At 37.1% G+C, this 25,500-nt stretch overlaps 1 long non-coding RNA gene across 1 annotated transcript; it reads left to right on the top strand.

Annotated features, from left to right (window-relative positions):
* Nucleotides 1-700: 700 nt before the first annotated feature.
* LOC140523750 (uncharacterized) lies at nt 701-17,154 on the top strand. Its single transcript, XR_011973458.1, has 3 exons — nt 701-755; nt 14,608-14,849; nt 16,938-17,154. It is a non-coding gene; the product is annotated as an uncharacterized lncRNA (long non-coding RNA).
* Nucleotides 17,155-25,500: the final 8,346 nt, after the last annotated feature.

Raw genomic sequence — 25,500 nt, 5'->3', positions numbered from 1 at the left:
TTATTATAATATGACTCACAAAGGTATCATCAGATTAGGACCCTGGGAGAAGAAGCTGTGTGACCAGGAGAATCAATGGTGCTATGAATCCATTTCTATATTCTAGATGCACAGTGGATAGAGTACTGGCCCTGGCATCAGGAAAACATGAGTTCAAATCCAACCTCAGATACTCACCCCGGGCAAGACATTCAACTACTGATTTATTCTGTTTCCTTAATTGTAAAATTAGGATTATAACAACTACTTCATAGGTTTGCAGGACCAAATGACATAATATTTGCAAAAACATTTAGTGTAGTGCCTGGCACATGTTAGACTCTAATAAATAAATGTTCCCTTCCCCTATCCTGTAGCTAGCTGTAATGCCATGCGATACCCATAGTAGCTGTTATGAATATGCATATGTATTTCCAGGGTAGATTTGCAAAGTATAATAAACTCTCTCCCTCAAAGACAAAATCAAAATATTTAGAACATCACTACTAGGATACTAGGAGGTAAAATTTAGCAAGGTACTCATCACCAATCTAGAGAGTGCCAACAACTTAAACAATCTTTCTATTAGGTCTTCTCATAAGCAAGTTCCCTTAGGCAAAAAATTCCTCCCTCCACCCAATCATACTCTGCTTCTTTCTCCCCAACATTCTATTTCAGTTAAAATTCCATTGGGCAAGCTCCTCTCATTCTTTTTCCAATGGGCAAGCTCCATGTGACTCAGGATGTATCAGTTATGAACTGTGCCAGAGCTCAAAGTAGGTAACATAGGCCTAGGAATGGATGGGGAAAATCTCCCTATTCCACCATCATTAGCAAAGTTTCCTGTTTGCTAAGGTGTTTTGTTAAGAGGCCAAGGCTATTTTCTTTCTTGCAAACCTCAACTCTTAGAGTGTTTTCTTTTTTCTTTCTTTTTTTTGGACAGCTTCTTTTCTATGGGTAGAATATGAATCAGGGTGTCAGAATTATCCCATCTGCCACTAACTAGCTGTGTGACCTGCGACAAGCCATGTCCCCTGTCAAGGTTCTTGTTTCCTCATCTGTAAAATGGGTTGTATTTAGTAATCGTCAAGTTTCTGTCCAGCTCTAAAAATATTTGACTTTCTTAAAGGTCGAGGATGAGAATTGAGAAAAAGTCATTAATTTGGTCATTTAGAGGTCACTGGTAACTTTAGAGAAATGTATTTGAGTTGAATGATGAGGTCCAAAGCTAGACTGCAATGAAAGGAAATGTATAGCATCATAACTAAGAAGAAGTGATAGGATTTAGGGAGACATTTTTGTTTTGTTTTAAGAAATGGTGAAAAATTGGGCATGTTTGCAGTTAACAGGTAAGGAACCTGCCAAAAGGTAGGAATCAAAGATCAGAGAGACAGAGAGGCAATACAAGTAGGGTCAGACTATTGGAAAAGATAGGAGAGGATTTTGTCAGAGTTAAATGTAAAGGGATTGGCTTTGATTGAGAAAGGGGTTCCCTAATTGTCAGAGACTGAAATGAAAGAGAAGACAGTGGAGGATGATGTTAGAGGGATATGAAGTTAAGAAGGGATGAAGAGACTTGACTGGCCTTAATTGTTTCAGTGAAATATGAGCTAAGGTCCTTAACTGAGATACTGGGAAGAGGGGGACACTGAAAACTTGAAGAGAAAAGAAAAGGTTTGGAACAGATGGATGTGATAAAGAATAAATTAGGGAGGAGTACAAGGATTTCCTTGCCGTAGTGAGAGAGCAGCAGAGATGGGAAAACCTATTTATATAGCATTTAAAGATTTGCAAAATGCTTTACAAGTATTATCTCATTTTATCCTTACAGCAATCCTGGTAGGTAGGAACCATGTTACCCCTGTTTTACAGATGACGAAACTGAGTCAGAGAGAAGTTAAATGATTTATTCAGGGTCACACAATAAGAGTCTGAGGCAGTATTCCAAGTCAAGTTTTTCTGATTCCAAGTTTAACAGTGTATTCATTTGGCTAGTCTGTTCCAAGACTTCCTCCAACTCCCGTTTAGCAGCTCATGGTTAACTGGGAAGAAGGTGAATATTGGGAATAATTCATTAAGTAACACAGTCACAGAATGGTTCTGAATTCCATTTTTCAGTTGAACTGATCATCTGTGTCTTATCTTAAGGATGACATCACTAGTTGGTACCAACAATAATCCCTCATTTCCTGTCATGATTCCTATTTTGTAGATGAATGTTTGGTCTCCAAGGTATGGGTCTATGTCTTGATGTAGTTCTGCCTCCAAACAGTTGTCATCTACATCAGGATAAAGTAATTGATTTTCATATCAATTGCTGTATTGAGGTTCTTACATCATTTAAGAAAGAAAAAGAACCTGAATATTTCTGCTTCACAACAAATGCTGTGAGTTTCAAATCATACTGTAATGCCATCAACTCCTACATGCTGTGAATTTTGCAAATGCTCATTGGCATAATAAAGGCTATAACAACTCCAAAGGGAAGTGACGGGAAGATAGTATATGTTGTTAAATTAATGTAAGTATTAGTGTATTTGTATTGTGATGCCATAGGTCTTATTCATGACTCAGGAGTCATTATGGTCTATTGTGTCAAGCCTACATATTTCTAATTGGTTTAGTTTTTATCTTCTCTAAAGAAACCAAAGCCCAAATATACAAATCTAGATAAGTGGCTGTCAAGAGAGCTCTGTAAGCACCCGCTAGAACTCAAATGGGACTCTATCATGCTGAATAAGCCAAAATACACGCTGGTGAGGAAATCTTTCACAATAGAAGTCCATAAGTCTGTAGACCTGTAAAGGATCACAAAGTGATTTCTTTAAAATAACCTTGTGAGGCAGGCAGTGCAATCATTTGAATTTTAGAAATTTTAGAAATGAGTAAACAGAGGCTTAGAGACATGGCATGTCTTAATCAGCTGTCAGTGGTGGTGTATGTAGTAGTTAGCAAGCTAGCTAGTCTGTAGTTAGCCAGAATTCGAACCCAGGTTCCCTGACTTCAGGTCTGGTATTCATTCCATTATACAATGCCACCTCTCTATAGTAGACCCAATTCTTTCAACCTAGTAACAACTCACATTTATATAGTTCTTCATGATCTTCAGAACATTTTCCTCAGATAACCCCTGAACTGTGATACAGAAATTCATGTTGCCATTTTGCATATGAGAAAACGACTCTCAGAGGAGTTAAATAACTGGCACTAGACAATGTTAGAACCAAGATTTGAATCTAGGTACTTTCTGATTGCAGGACCAGCACTGTATTTCCACTATCCCATAATGCAGCTCTGGTTATTAAATGGGGCACCTTTGGAAAGTGTCTTAACTTTTCTAATATACCAGGGCATGATTGAACACTGTAGACTGAATCAACAGGAAAACTGGTGCTTTGGATGAGTTCATGTAATTCCAATAGACATCACTTCTTACAGTATACTCGGGGAATAAGAAGAATCATATAGTGGAGGATCTGGTTTGTATTTTTAGTTCTGATATTGGACCCTCTAGGTTTCCAGTGACATAGGGGACTAATATAAGGAAAATTCTGAAGCATAACTAGGCTTTTGACCATTTCTCCTACTTAGAAAATACTAATCATCTTCTTCCTTTAAAAAAGAGAAATTTTTGTTTTTACATTACCCCCATTTCTGAATATGTTATTCCTCCTCCCCTCTCAAGAACTTCATGTTATAACAAAAAATAAGACAGAAAAAGAGGCGGATAAAGAGATACAGTATTTCAATAAAAATAAGCAATATGTCAACCAAATCTAATAGTATACAATAGCATATGAGGTGATTTTTCACACCCACAGTCTCCAAAATTTGTAAAGAGGGAGGGAGACTTTTGTTGTTATTGTTTCAATTCTTATTAGGGCCAGACTTGGCCAATAAAATTCCATAATATTCAGTATCATTTTGTGGTTCTTGTTCTTGTTTTTTCTTCCATTTACATTTTGTAGTCCTTGTATTTATTGTTTTCTTAGCTCTTATTACTTCACTTTGAATCAGTTCATATGTCCTCCTCTGCTTCTCTGTTCTTATATTTACATAAAGATATATAAATATATATCATGTAATATATGTATACATATTATATGTGATATATCTGTATTCTAAACCCACTGAACCTGCTTCCAGTCCAATTCATCCTTACTCCTCAACAAGCCTTCATCAAGGAAATGAAAGTTGTAATGTGGCAACCATTTCTGCAGAGGAATGCAGCCCTGCCACCTCATCAGTCATTATACTCGAGGACTTGAAATGAAAGCTCCTGATACCACAGTTCTTGTCATCACAAACTGGTTCAACATTAGTAGTGAGGAAGATTTTTATTATTGAAAAATGACATTAAAGAAGATGCATTATCATTTGCCTTGTGACTGCACTTTCAGGATCATTGGGCATTTCCAGTGAACTTCTAGCTGAAATTTTCATCTACTGGCCTTTTCACTAGTACGTGAGCTCCTTGAGATCAGGGACTGTCATACTTTTCTGTGCATATCCCCGAGAGTTAGCACAGTGATTTGCATTTAATCAGTATTTAATCAATATTGTTTTCATTCATTCATTCAATTCATTCATTCATTCAATACAGCTCATTTTCCTTATCCTCTACTATTCTAAGCTCAATTAATTTTTCATGGATATTTTTGTCCTGGACATTTATACTGACCATTTGTACTGGGCATTTGTACTTAACTAGCTCTGTGTACTGCCCATAAAATTGCATCATTTGGATATCAGACATTCTGTACATACTTGGTTTCTCCTAAAGTTCTGACTCTTATGATATAGCAATATATCATTGCATCCATGGATCATGGTTTGTTTAACCATACCACAGTCAATGGACATCTAGTTTTTTCCAGTTCTTTGCTGCTATAAAAGTTTTGTATATATGTGAGTTTATTTTCTTTTTAGAGAAGTTTTCTAAGTCCTATATAAAACTACTTAGTAGTTGACAGCTATGGTACAGTGTAATGTACAGGGAATGTGAAGACAGTATCTAGGTTTTAACTTTTTTTATTAGTTGTGGGACAGAAGATAAATCACGCCCTTTCTCTGAGTCTCAGTTTACTCAAATGTGAAATGGGATTAATAAGATGGCTATCACCTGCCTTGCAGGGCTATTAAGAGGAAAGTGCTTTGTGAGCCTTTGGGTACTGTAGGCACACAAACTATCACTATTTCATAACTCTTTATGGAGTAAACCAGCCCTCCAGCTTTGAGTGGCTAGTGATTAATACACCCACATTACTGAAGCTCAATAGCTACATTGGACATCCGCTTTCAACATCAGGATGGTGCTAATAGTGATGTAATGAAGTGCAGATCCACAGTTGAGTTGATCTAGCGAGTTATATTTGACACATGGGTGGCGTTCATCTTGTTATCTTACACTTGTGCAAACAATATTTATTCCACAGGATAGGAAGTCACTCATGTGGAATAAATAACACCTTCTCTGTGAAAGCCGACAATTAGCTGAAATGTAAGAAATGACAAATGTTTTGGTTGATTGAAAGTCATTCCATAGGTTTTTAAGTTTGAAGCTTTATTGAGATGGGGTTGACATTTTTCTGAGATTCATTAATATAACTGCTCTCTGCACGACTTGTTACTGAAATTACCCAAGGGAGAATGGTGGGCATACATTGGAGGAGTGTAGTTTGAATTCGTAGCCAGCAAAGGATCAAAGAATGTTAGGAAGGAACATTTGAAATCATTTAGTTCCACACCCTAATTTTATAATTGAGATAACTGAGATGCAGAGAGATCAAGAAAATTGTTCAAGGGCACACAGATCGTTAATGGTAGAACTGTCACTAGAAAGGCTCCTGACTTCCAATACAGTTGCCTTTACAACACTTTATTTATGATGCCTCTCTCTCTCTCTCTCTCTCTCTCTGTATATACATATACATATGTGTGTGTGTGTGTGTGTGTGCCATTTTGCTGTCCTGTGTTCCTCCTATCGCTATAGTTTTTTTCCCCTAATCAAATAATGTTAGCATTTCATATTTCTTCTACGGACCTTAGAGTGCTTTCCTACATACTGAGCTCAATTTTGCTAGTAGATTAGAGGAATTCTTCCTAGGGGCATTTGGACCCATATGGCAGCATCAGGATCCCTTTCAGTTCATGAGATTCATCTACTATAATGCCCTCTTGCTTTACATCATCCACAATGGTAGTCCCTTCCATTAGTGTGAATAATTGAAAGTAGATATATTTAAACTGCCTTTTTGGTTGGGGAGGTGTTCTTTTAAAGCAACAATCGTATGTCTTCTGTTTTTTTTTTTTCTAAAAATCACTTTATATTTTTTTCTGCTTTCGCCATTTTAAATGTTAACAGACCCCACACATTTCAGTGGCATCCAATGGCTTTCTTATTTGTGCATAGAGAGCTGAGCCTTGTTTGATTAATAGAGGAGCTGTCAGGATTCAGTGTGTGCTCCTAAATTTGTCTAAAATGACAGGAAGTGTCGCATGTTTGCTATTGTTCAGGATTTAAACAATGGAGGTTTGGAAATGGTTGGTACAGTGACACACATCGGGACACGTGCAGGCTCCAGGATGGATTTTCAAGACTTGCCAATTGCACAGTAAACTTCCCTCTGGGTTGAAGATTGCCTTTTCCCTCCTTTCCAAAGGATTTGCATGGAGGCGCTGACTTCAAAAAATACTATACAGCAATTTAAGCCCTATCTTTGAATCATGGTCTGTTCCAGTTTTCTAAATAAAATGCTGAAAGAATAATGGATTTGGAATGAGAAGTCTGGATTCTAGTTCTGGCATTTTTTGACTGTGTGACTTCGGGCAAGTCACTTCACTTTCTGGACTTCAGTTTCCTCTATAAAACGAGGGGAGTAGAACCAATGAGGGTAAGATTGCTTTGAGCTCTGATATTCAGTGATTCTGGTATTAATGTGTAATAACAATAAATTTCCTCTACTCAATAAACATTTATTAAGTGTCTACTATGTGTCAGGCACTGTGCTAAGCACCAGAGACACAAAAACAGGCAAAAGACACTCCTTGCCTTTATGGAGCTTACAATCTAACAGAAGAGACAACATGCAAATAATAGAAAAAAAGATACACACACACACATATATGATAAATTGGAAATCATAGAGGGAAGGCACTGGGATTAAGAGGGGTTGGAGAGGAGGTAGGATTTTGATTTGTAGGAAGGGTATTGGTGAATTACTTTGTTTTCACATTTACATAGCACATTAAAGTTTATAAAAGAAATAAAAAACACTTTTATGTGTATTACCTCATTTGATCCATATCTGACCAGTCCACTACGTTCATTCCATGACCAAATGCTGTTAACCTTCTTTTTCAATGGGTAAGAATCACTTTTTTTGAAAGCTATATGCCTAAACACACTTAATTGGCTCATCTAGCATGTCATAGCAGATCAAGCTTTGGACTGGGAGTCAGGAAGACCTGAGGTGGAATTCTGCTTTAGACACTTACTAGCTGTGTGATTCCAGACAAGTCACCTGATCCCTGTGAACTTCAGTTTCTTCATCTGTAAAAGGGGAATAATAAGAGTAGCTTTTTCACAGGGTTACTGCAAATATCAAAATTAGGTTTCTCATATATATATATATATATATATATGCATATGTCTCCTTATTCATATAGAGACATATGCAATTATACCTATATAGATATATACATCTTTCTAACCCTTGAAGCATTAGCTATTATTAATTATTATTTTTCTCATTGTCATCATTATTCTTCGAAGGGTAGATGTAAAACAGAGTTAATCACACCTCACAGCGCTGATATGATGAAGTTTTTTTTGGGTGTGTGACAAATCTTTTACTATTTCAAAAAAAGGTGAATTACCATTATAATTCTATGAGGAAGTATTGACTTGCCTTCAGACAAGGTTTTTCCTTCTCTCTAACTTCCCTTTATCAATGGAATCACAGGTTCATCCCCTATCCCTATTCCTACTCTAATAAACCATGATTTTAGGTTAAATGCTTGTGTGAATGAGTTAATTTTTCATTGCCAATTGATCAGTGATCACATAATATAGGCAATTTCTCCCAGAACCACCTATCTACATTTCATTCTCCCATAAATCCTCACCAAGTTGACCAAATAGGGTGGGGGGGGGGAGGGGGCAGGGTTGGAGTTGTGGCTTCCTCTAGATCCAAACTATCCCCAGATTTTAAGCTGTCCATCAGTTATTTCTCTTTCTTGCCACATGATTAATCCACCTTCTTTTCCTGTCATGACATCTCTCTGATATCTTTTAGGTTACTTTTCCAGGAAAATTCTTCACTAATAATATGTTTTAAAACACTCATGCTCACCATTGGCCTCTCCATTGCTCTCTTGTGGTTACCCTCAACTTTAATTCTTTGAAGACTAAGGTATAGTGAACTCATAGTCATACCACAACACTACAAGAATATCGGTGTTGAAAGAATGAATCTTTTGTTTCAGAGAAATTCTTGGGGTCATTAAAAGAACTGGCCAATCTCCCAAAGGAAATCTGTCTCACTTTCCTCACCCTCTACTATTCTAGGGTCAATTAATATTTCATGGACAGTTTTTGTCCTGGATATTTGTATTATTTTCACAGGACTACTTCTATAGGCTGCCAATTCAATTGTGCAGACAGTAGACATTCTGCATATCTTCATGCTTTCTCATGTGGATAGTTAGGAAACACTTTTTTTGGTGGCAGTTATAGATCTCATTCATGAGGCTCAGTAATGTTCTAGAAGAGCTTGATGTAATCATTAAAATACCGTATGCAAACAGGAGCGTTTAAAGGTCTTTATATCATCTTTAATTAAGCTCTTATTTAGACCTCTGCTGAATATCCTTCATTACAGGGTTACCCCTTCGGCAAACAAATGTCTCTTTGGTTTATGCTTCATTTTCTATGAGTAATCAGAGTTTCACCAAAGTTATTGCTGTTGCTATAGCTTCAAGGAATGTTTTTTTCTAATTCTGATATTTGCATATTAGACACCTTGTTGGAGGAGAACATTGACTGACGATAATGTTTAGCACACAGTAGCACATAGGACATAGTTCCTGCACATAATAGACACTTAATGAATGCTTCTTGACTGATGGATTTCCTACTTAATCAGATTTTTCAATAATTAAAATAATCACAGTGGGGAAACTGTATTCTCTTTATTCTTTAGTGGACAGGGTGATTACAAAGATATGGTCTAGTTCAGAAAATCATTTGCAAGTCTTATCAAATCATCACCAACTATACTCCAAATTGTGTTGAATTTTATTTTTTTTGAAAGTTGGCACATGGCTTGTGGTTGTTGACATTTTCTTATTTACCTTTGTTGGCAATAACAGAGTCAGTAGTTCCCCCAAGTATATGGTATCCTTCTTGTTTTGAGTTATTTTAAAAATCAATCTCACTAATTTTTTCACTTTAAGTAAGTCAACTTGACCTTTTCAAAAGACTAAGTAGTACAATAGAAAGATTGTATAGCTATTTGATTGAGTAAAGCATTTCACTTTTCTGAGCCTCAGTTTTCTCACCTATCAAGTGAGTATAATAAAATACTTATATTACCTGCATCCCTGGGTTGCTGTGAAGAAAGCATATTTTAAACTTTAAACCACTAAGTAAATATGAGAGATATTATTATTTTTAATTTAGTTTTTATCATCTATGAAATGGAGAAAATTTCTTCAGTCTATTAACAAGCATTTACTAAGTTTGTAGTACTTGCTAGGCATTATGCCAGGCAACAGGGATACAAATAAATGAAATACTCCTCAACCCCAAGGAAATTCCATTCTAACAAGAGTTAGGGGATCTGACGACTCTTCCATGTCAGTGCAATCTCACAGGTATATGCAAGAAAAAGCAATGTTCCACTGACTGACCAAAACAAGGGCAGTAGATAAGAGACCATTTGTACCCAGTAGTTTGGGTACAGATTCTCTGGTGTGACTAAGATAATCACTGTTGGTCAATATGCTGAACTCTTACTGGAAAGGTCTATACATCATTATTCTTAAGTATTTTGTTTAGTATGATAGGATAGTTTGAGGACTTGTCCCCAATGATTCTTGGAAGACAATTAGTAAATGTCTGAGGCAACTGGATGTTGTGGTGGGTAGAGTACAAGATTTGGAGGAAGTTTTGAGTTCAAGTCCTGCTTCAGACACTGACTTTATAACCCTGAGAAAACCACTTATCCTCTCTGAGACTCAGTTTTCTCACCCGGAGATGACCTACAAGCTCTAATTCCAAGATTTGATGACATTTGAATGCTCTAGGAAACATAATCAAACTTCAAATATCATGTCTGGTAGGAAATGTGAGGAGAGAAAAACATTTCATGCATGTTTCAGAGTACCAAATGATCATTTGGTTTTATTTTGTTAAAAATCAAATTGAAATTTCATGAAAGACTAAAATTGCCAGAGATACAAAAGCAGGAGTATACGAATAAATGATGTAATAACTTCCTCTTTGTGGGAAACAAGACATGTGACATATTTTTAATTTTAATCTGCATCATGAATATTTGCTCATCATTTTATTGTCAAGATGAACATCAAAGCAAGATAGTAAGCCTAATTTATAGTATTTGTTAATTTTTGAGGTACAAATGCTCATGCTAAAAATTTAACAATCAGCTCTTGGAAGATGTTTCAAGTGGTCCGTATCATACCTCTAAGCAAAAGGTTCAAGGAATTGTGTTGGTTTTTTTTTTAAATTTTATCCCAGATGGCTAAGTTAACTCTCAGCTTTCACAAATGCTCTATAATTTTTATACTGTAGAAATTACTTGAAAATAAGTAGCAATCATGATGGTCACTAATTCAGAGGAGATAAAAATCAAGAGGAAAAGCATTAATAATATTCATGGCCTCATTCATTTGACAAGCATTTATGTTTTACTGATCAGGTACTATGCTAGATTCTAGGTATATAGTGATTTCCCTCAAGGAACTTAAGTCTATCACAGTGAAATATTGACTAAAAAAATTCTTTACTTTTTTTTTAACATTGAAACAAATATGAGTGATTGAGAATGAAAACAAAAAAGTGAGTTAATTTACTAAAAATTATTTCACAAAACCCAGTGCTGTATGCCTGTAATCCCTGCTACTAGGAAAGGGTGAGAATGGTGGATTGCTGGAGTTCAGGAGTTTGGAGCTACAGAAGGTCTAAAGCCAATCAAAATTCTGTAGTAATTCTCACATCAATATGTTGCATTTCAAGGAGGCATAGCCACCAGACTGCAGAGGGAGGGGTGAATGGGTCCAGTGTGGAAATGGAGTAGGTCAAAACTCCCATGCCAATCAGCAGCGGAGTTTAGTATAAGAGTATCACTGTCCTTCCAGCACTGATGAGAAAGGTAAATAGTTAAACAAACAGTGAATAATCTGAGAAACGATAAAATTTAGAATTAGCAGAGGCTTACGATGACTGCTAGGCAAAATGAACAACAACAGGGATTCCTCATTAAAAAGAAAAAAAAAATATGTAGAGGCTAGAGGAAAATAAAGGATGAATAAAGTCACAGCTTAAGGTATAAAGATGTAGCTAGTGTTTATATAAAGCTTTATTGTTTGTAAAGAGCTTCTCCATACATCTCTCTTGTGATCTTCACAATGGATCTGTGCAGTAGCTACTGTTCTTAACCCTATTTTACAGATAAGGAAACTCAGGCAGAAGGATCCTTGATTCTCAAGATCACACAGGCAACAAGTGACTGAGGCAGGATTCCAAGTCAAGTCTTCCTAACCCCAAGTCCTACTGCTTAGATGACAATGTATAATGGATAACTAATCTTAGGACACTTTAACAGAAAAGAGCATAGAAAAAAGGAAATTTTAACCTATTTATTGTGCTCTGCCTGGCTAAGGCTACTCCTGGAGGACTGTACTTAATTCTTGGAGTCACATCCTAGGAAGGACATAGGCAGGTTAGCAGGTGTCCAGACAAGAGTAATTGATTAAGAGCTAAAGCTCTACTCGAACCAATTAAACTGAGAATGTTTAGCCCAGAGAAGGCGTAAGAACTATCTTCAAGTATTTGAAAGGATGTCATTCAGAAAAGAGATTAGATTGTTTTTTTTCTTTGTCTACAAGAGACACAACAAGAAACAATGAATGAGTAGATGATATAGAGGACCCAGATTTTAGTTTGACCTACAGAAAACATTCCTAACAATAAATGTTGTCCCAAAATGGATTGAGCTGAACTGTTACAGTGCCATCTCTACCAATGGTGCATTGATGTGTCTGTTTTCCCACAGTCCCAGAGACACCACCACTAAGTCCACAACCCAAAGAGAAAAAGAGAGATTAAAAGATTGTATATCTATAAATATATATTTATGTGTATGTATGTAGTATATGAGTATATGTGTGTACAGGTATATTATATATTCTCATTTGTATATTTGTTTTTACACACGTGTGTGTGTATGTGTGTGTGAGATATAGTAATGAAGAATAATCCATATTTTTGGATATTGCCAACATGAGAATTTGCTTTCATTGACTATGGTTTTCTGTTATAAGGATCTTGTTTTTCTTTCTTCTTCTTTCCTTCCTTCGTTCCTTCCTTCTTTCCTTCAGTGTGGCATAGTGAACAAAGGGTATTTCCTTCCTTCCTTCCTTCCTTCCTTCCTTCCTTCCTTCCTTCCTTCCTTCCTTCCTTCCTTCCTTCCTTCCTTCCTTCTTTCCTTCCTTCCTTCCTTTTTCATTAGATAAGGAGAAAAATAAATGTTTGTCAGTTGAAAAAAATTTTAAAAATAGAATGGGCTTCTTGAGAGGCAGTGGCTCCTCTCTAGCTGGAAGTGGCTGTTACATGGGGGATTCCTGATTAGATATACATTCACGTAAATGGTCTCTTCCAATTCTGAAATTCTCTTATTCTGTGATTGTACCTGAAGGTTTAGCTTATTGTGATTTTAAAAATCTTTTATGGCATTTGCAATGTACACCACATAATGTTTCTAACGTATTTTACTGTTATTTGTTACTTCAATTTTAGCTCTATGGTAGTAAGATGCTTTAGAAATTTTAATATATGTATGTGTGTATACACACATTTGTGTATGTGTGTGAATGTGTGTATATGTATGCATACACATATGCATATACATATGTGTATGTGTGTTTATATGCATGTATATGTGTGTATGTTCATGCTTAGTTGTCACAATATAAACACAGTGCTGCAGTATGGTTACCTGACCTTCCATTGATTTCCTATCTAATATGATATTATGATTATATATTACTTGGTATTACTCTTTATTATTCCCTGGGATATTAACTAGGATGTTTTAAAGCATTTAATTCCATGGCTGTGAGCATTAATCCCACCATAGCCCTCTCTCCTATGTATCACGCTGTCACAATTCAATCCCCCAGTGCAAGTCTGCAGGTTTAGTTACTTTTATTTAAGAAAAGAAATGTTTGCTGAATCCATCATAAGTTGGAGAAAAAATGGTCCTTATTCCTGTGCTTTGCAGACCATATATATATTTCTAGAAGATGTAGTTCCATCTTGGCCAAGGTTCAGTGCTCCAACTCTCCATTGTGAAGCTGTAGGAGGAAAGCTGTGGACTTCTTTCCCAACCAATAAAATTCAGCAGTAAAATAAATAACATTCATGGCAGCTCACTCACTCTAGTTTTGCAATATTTTCTCCAATATTTTCTTAAAGCTTCATGTATGGAAAGTATCTTTGTTTTCACTTCATTTTACATTTTGCCAAGGAAAAGTGACAAAACAGTACTTATCATCTTCCTTCAAAACATATGGCATGTGCCCACGGAATATTAAATGATCTTTTACAATGACAACAAACGTTGCAAAATCTCATCTGAAGCTCATGGAATGTAAGTGTTCTAGAAGCAACTGGGGGAAGACAAGAACTGGCCCAATGCTAGCCTTCTCGTGGAGGCTGAGTGTAGAAATCAGAGGTCATATAGAATGTTAATGGTGGCATATTTGTGCACATGGGGAGGAATCTTTCTTTTCTGTGCCTGGAGGAAGATAGAGAGAATGTAACTGGATCTTTCAGATAGCCAGCTATCTTGAGGGTTAGTGTGACACCGCAGACAGAGGACTGGTTTTAGACTTCAGGAGACCTGGGTTCAAGTTCTGCTCCTAACACATTTACCCTTTCCATGGCCCAGCCCAGGCAAGATCAAGATTGCATATGGGCTAGCTATGGGTTGCAGCTCTGTACCAGTGGAGCAGTGGGAGTTTGATATGCTAATGAAATCATAGATCTGGAGATCTATTCCCCACCCCCGCAAATTCCATCTGCTTTATATGGTTAGGATTTCACCAATTTGGGGGCAGGAAGTTGGATAAAATGACTTTTTGAGGTTATCTTCTAGCTCTAAAATTCTTTCCTGTGGGATGGGATGTTGGAAATACATGAAGTAGACCTAATCTTAGTTATATGTATCACATAACCAATTATCTGCCCTCTGATTTGAAAGGGGATAATATGTTGGATTTATGATATTGTGACAGTTTAAGTTGAAATTAATAACTTATTGCTATGTAAATTAGCACAAATACACATCAATGCAAACACAAAATTATTTTCTTTGCTTTCAGAACTCAACATGGGAATTAAACTTTACTGGATCTCTCCATTGGTTTGAGCAACAAACTCCTCCAGAAGTAGATTTTATCAATAAGAGGGACTTGATAAAAACCAAAAAATGCTCATCAATTCGTTTATATCATTATTTAGTTGCTTAATTACAACACTGGTGATCTATTTCTGAGTGCAGTAACAGATCACCATACTTAAAATGGAAGCTTGTCTTCTCCTCAAATCAGAAGATAAACAAAATGTATCTTTCTGCTGCATATAGACCTAAAGGTAAAAGAAAAATAGATAATGCTAATTTTGGAAATAATGACTTTTAGAATCCTTAGCTTTTTTCAAGACTCAGCTCAAGTACTATCTCCTATAAAAAATTTATTTATCTGATTCCTCATTCTATGTGCTTCTTCACTCACCAATATATGTCATCTATCTATCTGTCTGTCTGTCTGTCTATATCTATAGCTCTATCTCTAACATCTCTCTATACTTCTCACATCTTACTCTCTCTAACATCTCTCTGTATCTGTCTTTCTCTTGGCTTAGATTCAAATGTGCATGTATAGCCTCTTGTACATACTGGATATGTGACCATGAGCTGGTAATTTAACATACTGATGCACTGGGTAATTCTCTAAAACAATACAATAAAGAGAATGTGGTATTTGAATTGATGGAGGAACTTTCCTCATTCTCATTCTCCCTCCCTTTTATCTCCACTTCTTATTTTCCATAATAGAATGTAAGGTCCTTAAAGGTAAGAACTGTTTTTTTGCTTGCCCTATAATCTAATACAAGGCCTGACTTATATTAGGTATTTAATAAATGCTTGTTGAAATATATTCCATTGAATTAAATTTATATATATGCATTTATATGTATATATGGATTGTTGATTGAGAAAAATTAGTAACCTGTGATAGAGATGCAATTGAAACTTCTGCCTGACCTTATTTAGTCTTAAATGGTTGTTACTCAGTGTGTTTACAGTTAAATTCCTTTTTGCAATTAATGCAAGACTTACAATTTTAAAAGATTCAAGAACTCAGATCCTTGTAATGATCAATCATAATTTCATGGGATTGATGATTAATGCTACTTTCAGATTGGGAGGTGATTGATTCAGAATGAGAAATATATGTTTGGAGGTAGGAATGTGGATATTTCTTGTGCTTGATGATGTATAAATTTTTATAAAAATCATTTTGCTTTTAATTTAGGGGTGCAATATGATAGATAAAATAGATAATTGCTAATTGAAAGATAGAAAATAATAAAAATAAAATCAGAAGATGGCACTGTAATTTCTGACATAGTATATAAAGCCCCAAATGAAAGTCTTCTTAAGAGTTGTAAAAAGGGAACCAAATAAAAGTTGAAAATTCTCCCAAAGTTATAATTTGGAAGGGGAATCTCAGAATTGTGGACATCTATTTATTTACTAAAAGACGACATTGTAGGGGGAAAACCCAGCCCTTCAAGATGCATAGTATTCTGATCTTACAGGCATAAAAGGTAGAGAATTCATAACTGAAAATATAAAAAGGTAATCATCAGTCATTAATTTCTGCTCTTAATTCTCTCTCCTTTACCTGGGGGCTCTTTCAACCTCCAATTTCTCAGGTCATTGGATCAGTTTGTGGGTAAGGCCAGGTTTCTTTTTTCTTCTTTTCTTTTACCCTTTCCCCTTGATAGGTCATGTGATTTGATCACTGTGAGAAAATTTCTGGTGTGGAAAATCTGTCTATGGATGTAGATTGGTAGGCCATGTACCATTTAAAGTTTTAGAGAGTTTCCTGGAGGCACTTTGAAGTTTAAGCGACTTGCCCACGGTCATTAGCCAGTATGTTTCAGAGACTGGTTTGGAATCTAAGTTCTCCCATAATCCTATGAAATACACCAGACTACCTTTATGGTTAAAGAAAGAGAATTGTTTTTCTATTTAACTGTGGAAGATATTTCATTATTAAGGTTCTATTTACTTAGCATATTGTGGTCATCATGTAGAAGTTACTTTCTTGGTCCGAAAGAGTTAATTCACTTCTGAAACAACCTATGTTAATCCCATGGAGTTTCCATATTGGGAAAATCTGACTCCAGGTATGTGACAATTTACGTAATGCTTTATAACTTTATGAGATAAATAAGCATTGTTATATAGCTAATTAAGGAATACTATGCTAAATATAGTACCAATGAAGATTGATTACCATTTTGTAATTGAGAGAGCTGCAACACAGAGAGATGATGTAACTCTCTCATGATCACAAAGTAAGGTTAGGTACAGAGGAGGGAAAAGCCATCATATATTCTTCTCTCCTTAATGATTGGTCAGACACTGCTTTGGACACAGACAACTGAGTGACACTGGCGTGAACATGGTGAAACCAACTCCCACTGTAATTCACCACTTCTGCAGCAAGGTCATATCATACCATGATTCTTGAGAGAGACAGAGTGGCCTCCAGCCAGAACTTCACAAATGTGGGTTTTAGTTTGTACAATGCCCATCAAGAGAGAATGTCACCTAGCTGTGCTCTGTAGCTTTTGTTTGCTACATTAAAGGAATAAAAGGATATACAGAGGCTGTTTTGGGTGGTGGTAATTTTGCTCATAATTTCATTGAATATGTTTTCTTTTACTTGTAATTACTGTGTTCCCTTGTAGTATAAAAAAGGTAAATGTGACTGTGCTATGAAATAGTGAAATACAGGGATGTGAACTAACTAGTCCTTGGAGCCTCAGTTTCTTCATCTCTAAAATGGGATTGATGATATGCTACCTACCACACAGGGTCATTGGTTGCAAAACTCTTTGTAAAAGCTAAAGGAATACGATTTATCATTAGCATTCTCTGCCTTCAGCAACCAGGCCAGGCCAAATGCAAAGCTAAAAGCTGCTAAAAAGGGTGTCTGTTTTCTCCACTCTAAATGGTGAGAAAATCAAGCCCAGCTTTGAAATCCTGAGTGTATGTGGTTTCCAGTGGTGCTCCAGCTTTTCATCCCCTTTGCCTCATCGACTGCAATTGAATACGTGGTGTGATCTGTATTTAGTCAGTGTGGTTTCCATCCCCTCTGTTCTGTTGTGCGTCTCCTTCACGTCAGGAGTTTGATCTGAAGTTGGTGGGAGTCCGAGATCTAGGGAGATATGTGGCTGTGCTGAGGAGATGAAAATTGGATTGAGTGTGAACTGTATGTCGGGAATTGTTCCTTCTTTATCTAGCTTTAGCTATGTACATAGTAGGAAGCTGCATGTTGCTGGAGATCTTGGGACTCTGAACTTTAGGAGAGTGATATTGCATACTGGGGAAGCTTTTATTGGTACACATAGGGATATGAATGAGAATACAAATTTAAACAGGTAACCATTTATTTTGATGGTTTTGGTTTTTTTCTAGTGTGGAGGCAAGTATGTTCACCAGGTGGTCTCTTGAGGGTCTTTCTAGATTCTAGATTTTTTGATTTTAAGAAATCTACTTAGTTTTAAAGAGAATCAGACGGAGTTTCTTAGATGACCTTGCTTCTCTGTTCTTATGAAAAAGTAAATACTCTTTTGATTCAGAGGTCAAATAATCATTTTTTTGGTTGGGTCCTTCTTGAGATTCTTTTCTTGGACTCTTTTTTATCTTCAGCTCACAGAATCTTTTCACCCTTTGTCCACTACACTCTGATCCCAACAAACATATTTAAAAGAACTGGATCCAATGGCTGGATTTGTCTTTTAAATTAACTTAATGGGAAAAAGTAATCTTTAAGACTGGCCAGGAGCTGGTGGGCTTCTGAATTGTTCTGGGGGTAATGTTAGGAATGTTACTGACCTCAGAAACTACTACTTAAATGGCTGCACAGTTGGTCCTATTTTCAAAATACATTCATTTGCTCTCTCCAGACCTCACATAAGTTTGTTAAATTGGGAAAGCTCAGCAGGTGGTGTGCCTGAAATGTTTCTGTGCTGAATCTTTGCTGGTCTTGCCAAGGCATGAAGCTTTTGAAAGCTGGCACAAAGAAAATGGAAAATGCGTGGTCAAATGTCCCATCCTTAAATGGAAAGATACTTCCCAAGTAAGGGAGTATGGTATCAAAATATTATAGTGCCTCGTACATAGTAGGCATTTAATAAATGTTCTGTCATCTGTCTTTCTTCATCATCACCATCATCGTCATCATCATCATGTACCATGGCTGTCTAAGGATCTCTTTCTTCCAAAATAATAAGGGATATTTAACTTAAACCATCACAAGTTTTCCCACAACAACTGCTAAGCAGCTCCTTAGCTCACCCAGGGCAAATGGGAAACCCTGTAAAAAAGGCAGAATATAAACCAACACACTCTAATTCAACCTTCCACTGTTTCCACTTGCTGCCCCTTGGAAATGGAGTAAATATATTTTTACATTGTCCATAACATGCCTCTACTTTACCATGGAGAGCTCATTATTACCCTTTCAATTCTGTATCCCTTCTCTCTTTTGTGCATACAGTTATAAGTTTACTTGCCGGACTTCTTATTAGACTAAGGGATCCTCTCTCTGGCCAATGCTTGAAGTAGACTTTTGGTTTAAGCAACAATCCCTAATCTTGGGTTCAGTAGATATTGATCAGTTTACACCTTCTTATTTTGCTAATGCTGCTAATACTCTTCTAGCCAGGTTTTCCTGATTACTGACCCCACTGATAACTCACTATCTAACCAATCCTTTAAGCACACTATTCCCTTTCAAAGGATTCCTTTGCCTCTGCTACTCCGCAGTATTTTATTCTCTCATCTATTCATTTGGAATAACTCATGTTACTCAAAATATAAATTAAAGTCAATCTTCTCCAGGGGTCTTTTCCTAAGTAGGTGAAAAATTTCCCAAATTTGGTATTCCAATATTATACACACATATACCCTATTTAAAGCCTTTAAAGTCCTCCCACATAATTGTTTATATTCTCTGCCATCACTTCTGTGCCATATTGGAGGTCTTTATTTAATAAATGCATTGGAAAAGAACAGAAGGAATATTAAAGACATATTTAGCTGCAGACAGGAATATGTTAAGCAGTGTGGAATATAGAGAGAGCTCAAGATAAATGGTCAGAAGCTCTGGATTCCAGTCCCAGCTTTGCCACTAAATTGGGTATGTTTTTGCAAATCACAACATTTCTGGCCCTTAATACAATTTACTGTAAAATAATGCACTGAGGCTAGATAATCTCTAAAGTCTCTTCCAATTTTCAAAAGCTATTTAGTATAGGCAGTTCCCTATTTATAAATTCTAGTCTAAAAGCATTACAGAAAGTTGTTTAAAAGTGGAAGCAACATGTATGGATGATAATGTCACATAAAGTTAGATTTCCTAGCATTTTAATAGTGAGCCCAATTTTTCCTCAAACATTTCCCTCCCTCTTTCACACAGGAAGGGTTATTTGAGAATTCTGACAGAGAAGTGAGGGTTGAGATGCAAAAGTTTTTGGAGTAAAACAGGACTTTTGGGCAAAAGGTGGCATGAAAATGAGAAAGAGGCTCTGAACTGGGCATATGCCCTTCACATAAGGGTGAAAAAGCGAAAGAACTACCTAAACGATTTACTTTTCTTTCCTCTTGTCATTTACAGTTCCTGTACAGAAAACCCTACACGAGAGTAGAAAAGACTTGAGATAAGAATAGTTTTGATGTAGAAGGCATAATTTCAGGCAAGAATGGAAACTGCAAAAAATAAGAATAAATGGGAGGGAATATGAAAGAGAATTCCCAAGAGCAGAACCAAGAAAGTGAAAGGGAGGTCTTAGAGAGACTCAAATGGGAAGATTTTTGTGGAAACCTAAATGGGGTCATTTTAGTATTTAAGTGGTGTTCTTAGATTAGGAATTTGTCTTTCTGCAAATTGCTGAGGCTTGTGAGTAGCTAACAACACTAGCTGTAGCGAAGAGGTAGCAAGATCCAGCACTAGTTCTTATCGACAAACAGACATCATTCCTGCACACAAGCATCTTTAGGCTTATAGTCTCATCAATTTATTCATTTAACAACAACAAAACATTTCATAGTGTTCGTTGTTTGTAGAGCACTGTGTTGGCTGGTGGGGAGAGATACCAAGTTAAATAAACCATGATTTCTCTGAACAAAGGTTAGCATTCACACCGAGGTAAGGAGATTCAGGGAAATATCAGTTACAAACAAGCATAGTTTAGATGAAAGATTGCTAGACTGAGAGTAAGGAGGGATCTGGGTTAAAATCCTGCGTCTTGCTGTGTGACCGTGGGCAAGTAATCCAATCTCTTAAGTCTCAGTTTCCTCACCTGTAAAATAGAGATAATTATATTTACTTCATAGGATTGTTGTGAAGTTCAAATGAGGTCATGAATGTAAAGTGATTTGCAAACCTTAAAGCCTTATATAAATGTCAAGTCTAATTACTTTCCCATAGGAAGAAAAATTCCACTGAAAAGTCACCCTCCCCCCTCAATTCCACCAAAATGGCAATATCTCATACTTTCTTCCATCAAAAGGTTTTCTAATCAACTGCATGTGAATAAATGGTTTTATATATATACATATATATGTATACATATAACTATGATCATCACCAAAACAAAACCAAATAAAAGCTTCCTGTTCCTTCCACTAGTATACCAAGCCTGGAAATAAAAGATGAATTTACTTGACCAGGTGTCATGACCAATAATTTAACTTTTTTCCTAGGCAACAGACTGAGAATGGTTTCCATGGACCATACTTTTTTTTTTTTTATCTAAAGTTAGGAGTCATTTTCTAAATTCCTATTTGTGAATATGAAATATAAGTATAATAAGTATTTAAAAATCTATTGTTAGTTTTTTTAAAAAAGTGAGAACTGATTCCATGTTTATAATTGTTAAGTAAAATAAAAATTGAATGAGTTTTCAAAGTGAGTAATTTTTTATTTGAATTCTACAGCCTTATGTATTATGTAACAATTAGTAATGATGGGATGGATAATTTTTTTTGGAACAGTTCCTGATTCCATTACTCAACTACTCTATCGACCAGTAATTATGAATCATATCTTTAATTAGCTGCTGCTCTTCAGAAACATATGAAAGCCAAGGGCATAAAGTAATTGGCATAAAAGTTTTCCTAATTAATTTATCTGTCCATGTGAGTAACCGGGACTGGAGTCTGGGGATCATTTATAACTCCAGGAAGGCCAGCCCTAAAACCCAATGTCAAAGGAGATTTATATTTGTGAATTATAAAAAGACAACAAGCCACAGAATTGCATTATGCCCCAACTGGAACAATGCAACCCAGAATGCGTGGATCGGAGATGAGCAAAAAAAGTTCCTATTGATCCAACTCGTTTCCATCATATCCTCCAGTGAGCATTTCAAATCTCTCTTGCCTTTTCCTCATTCAACATTGTAACAGTAATCAAGCACATTAAGCAATTCATTAAACAACAGCCCCACTGACCACAGGGAGTACTGCAGCGAACATTCATTAGCCAGCCAATAACTTTATTGAAGCAGGAAAGGAAGGGCTCAGAGTGCAAAACCCAATCCTTTATCTCTTGATACCAAAAAAAAAAAAAAAGAAGAAGAAGAAGCAACTCAGACTGTGCTGGATGTGCCTTTCAAAAATGATCAAACCTCTCTTCTTTCTGGCCCAGATGGTGCTTTCAAATAAGACTCTGTCTCTGAGATGAGCAAAACTGGGACAGGGCTTGAGATGTCCTGGTTAAGTTCTCCGCCTGTCAGAGACATAGTTCATAACAGCATTCCCTCCCTCAGCTTGGATACTGGAGATTTATGTGGGGTTGGAACCAGAGATTTTCAAATATTAACACTGAGGGGCTAGGGTTTCAGATTAGATTTTTTAAAAGGCACAGGGAGCCAGCAGCTAGCCCAGGTATGCCACTTTAGAAAATCCTGACTCGTCTAGCTCACTGTAATAAAAGTGATATATGTATGTTTCCAACTTCACCAAGAGAATGCCGAAATAACAAAAGCAAACTGACCTAGACTCTGCAGACCTTAGCCACGGACAGCCTAGAAAAGCTGGACACCCTTGGTCTGGAGTGGGGAGGGGGGGAGGAGGTGGTGTCCAGTCACATTTCTAATTCCTTTTCTTACCCTCAAGCCTTTTGGAAACTGGACATCATGGTACTGCCAGCCAGTGGGTTGCTGGACATATATCCTTGCTGGGCATAGTTTTCATTTTTAAAGTGGCTTTCACATTTTTGTTTGTGATGAGTACATCATCTAGTGAGAAGAAAATATCAACAGTAAGAATTATGTCTTTTCCCTCCTTCCTTTCTTTTCTCTTCTTTCTTCCTTCCTTTTCTTTCTGTATCTTTCTTTCCTTCTTTCTCTCTCTTTCTTTCTTTCTGTCTTTCCTTCTTTCTTTCTTTTTCTCTCTCTTTCCCTCCCTCCCTCCTTCCTTCCCTCCCTCCTTTCTTCCTTCCTTTCCTTTCTTTCTTTCCTTTCTTCCAGAAGGATCCAAATGAAACCCCTTTGCAGGAGGCATTATTTTATTGTTTGACGGGTCTCTGGAGTAAGCCTGAATTAGAGATGCAGTTCTAAGACTTCCCCTCCCCCACTTCTAGAAAGCTGTGGTGGCAGGATTAGCCCACATTTGAGAAATTTTCCTCTTAATACTCAAAATAAGCTTTCTTTCTAACCCTTTTGTCTCATGGGCAAAGTATCAGCATCATTCTTCCTAGCCCATATCTATTGATTAAGCTACTGACACAATGCCATCAGTAAATAAAATAAAATTGTCCCTCTTTTAGGCTCTTCTCAGCAGCACAGCTAATAAAAGGAGACGGCACAGCTGGCTTGATATATGGAGCCATCCTGCTGCCTGCCACGTGGTGAGGCGTGGGTTCGGAACCAGGCACACAGTGCACCCTTCCTCAGAGCTTCTGAAGAAGATTATAGGGTGAGATGAAAAGCATCACAGAGTCCAAGGGAGGGGAACAGGGAAAGGAGAGCCTTTCAGAGCTAGATTCCAAACCAGGTGAAGAAGCAGAGTAATTAATAAGACACCCGTAAGTGAAAAGCCATTCCTTTACAAAAGCTACTTTGGATGCATGAACTAAGGAATGAGCAAATAAAAAGTATTTATTTTTCTTACTGTATGATAAGCACTGTATGTATTAAATATTGGGGATACAAATGGAAAATTGAGACAATCCCTCATTTCAAGGAGTTCACAATTTAATTAGAGGACACAATAGATAGAGGAAGGTTCAGTTGTAGGATGGAGGAAAATGACTGATAGTCCTTTAGTTGCAGCAGTAGAGTGGCTAAGTCCAAGGGTTCAGTCAGTCAGTTAACAATTATTAAACACTTACCAATATTCTGGGTACTAAAGTGACAGAGATACAAAGAAAGGCAAAACAAAACAACCCTTGCTCTTAAGTAACTTGCATTCTATTGGGGGAGACAATATGCAAACAGCTGTATACCAACAAGCCATATGCAGGGTAACTTGGAGGTGGTCTTAAAGGAATTAAATGAGGGAGGGCTGTGCAGATCACCAACCTCATTTCTTCTCCAGAGCCATCTGGATCCAGTGACCAGATATTCATCAGGATGACTGGAGATGACCCAGGATGCACTGGAAGAAGAAGAAGAAGAAGAAGAAGAAGAAGAAGAAGAAGAAGAAGAAGAAGAAGAAGAAGAAGAAGAAGAAGAAGAGGAAGAGGAAGAGGAAGGAGAAGAGGAAGAAGAAGAGGAAGAGGAAGAGGAAGAAGGAAGGAGGAAGAGGAAGAAGGAGAAGGAGAAAGAGAAGGAGAAGGAGGAGGAGGAGGAGAAGAAGAAGAGGAAGAAGAAAGAAGAAGACCTATACTTTTGGAAAACTTTGGCAGATGATTGGAGGTGGGACTGTAGTGGGAATACAAGGCAAGAAGACCAACCAGAAGGCTATTCAATAGTACAGGGAAGAAATAAGGGCCTATAGCCTGTGACACCGTTGATCACTCTCTCCTCCTTGAGACTCTCTGGTTTTGGCACATCACTTTCTCCAAGTTCTCATCCTACTAATCTGACCACTCCTTATCAGTTTCCTTAGCTTAATCCTCTTCCAGATCATGCCCTCTAACTGCAGGTGACCTTCAGAGTTCTGTCCTGAGCCCTCTTCACTTTTCCCTGTATACTACTTCACTTTTTGATCTCATCAGCTTCCATGGATGGAATTACCATTACCATAACCATATTGATGATTCTCAAATTTACCTATCCTGGATGAAACTCTGCTTGATCTCCAATCTCCCATATTTAACTATATGTCCAGTAGACATCTTAAACTCAATATGTCCAAAACAGAACTCACCATCTTTTCTCCTAAACCTTCCTTACTTCCTACCTTCCCTACTACTGTAGAGGGCAATACCATCTTCCCAGTACCTCAGACTCACAACTTACAAGTTATCATAGGTTTCTCACCATCTCTCATCCTCCCCCAAACCCTGATCACACCTAATCTGTTGCCAAAGCCTGTTGATTTTACCTGTGGAATATCTCTTGTACATGCCACCTTCTCTCTTTTAACATTGCCACTCTTTTATTATCTGCAGACCCAAGTAGAGTGAGCTGAAAGTCCAAGTTGTGCCCTCAATTAAGTCAGTCTTTGGAATTTTAGTACTCCACCCTATAGCCCTTCAGTTAGAGGGGAGAGGAGGCTGAGGGAGGTGTTAGCTGGCAAACACCTGAGATTAGAAGATTAGACTGTAGTGCAGTTCTACAGTACCTCAGGCTTGGATTATTGCAATAGTTTGCTCGTGGGTCAGCTAGCCTGGAGTCTCTCCTGACTCCAATCCATTCCCTATTAAGTCACTAAAATGATTTTCCTATCGTTCAAGTCTGATCACATCACTCCCCACCCCCCTAATCCCCCCCACCCCCATTCCCCATCCCCCATCCCCTGCCAA

Source organism: Notamacropus eugenii, chromosome 2, assembly GCF_028372415.1.
Source record: "Notamacropus eugenii isolate mMacEug1 chromosome 2, mMacEug1.pri_v2, whole genome shotgun sequence".
Lineage (NCBI taxonomy): Eukaryota > Metazoa > Chordata > Mammalia > Diprotodontia > Macropodidae > Notamacropus > Notamacropus eugenii.
Note: the sequence above shows the minus strand (reverse complement) of the source record. Positions and strands in the feature narration are given on the sequence as shown.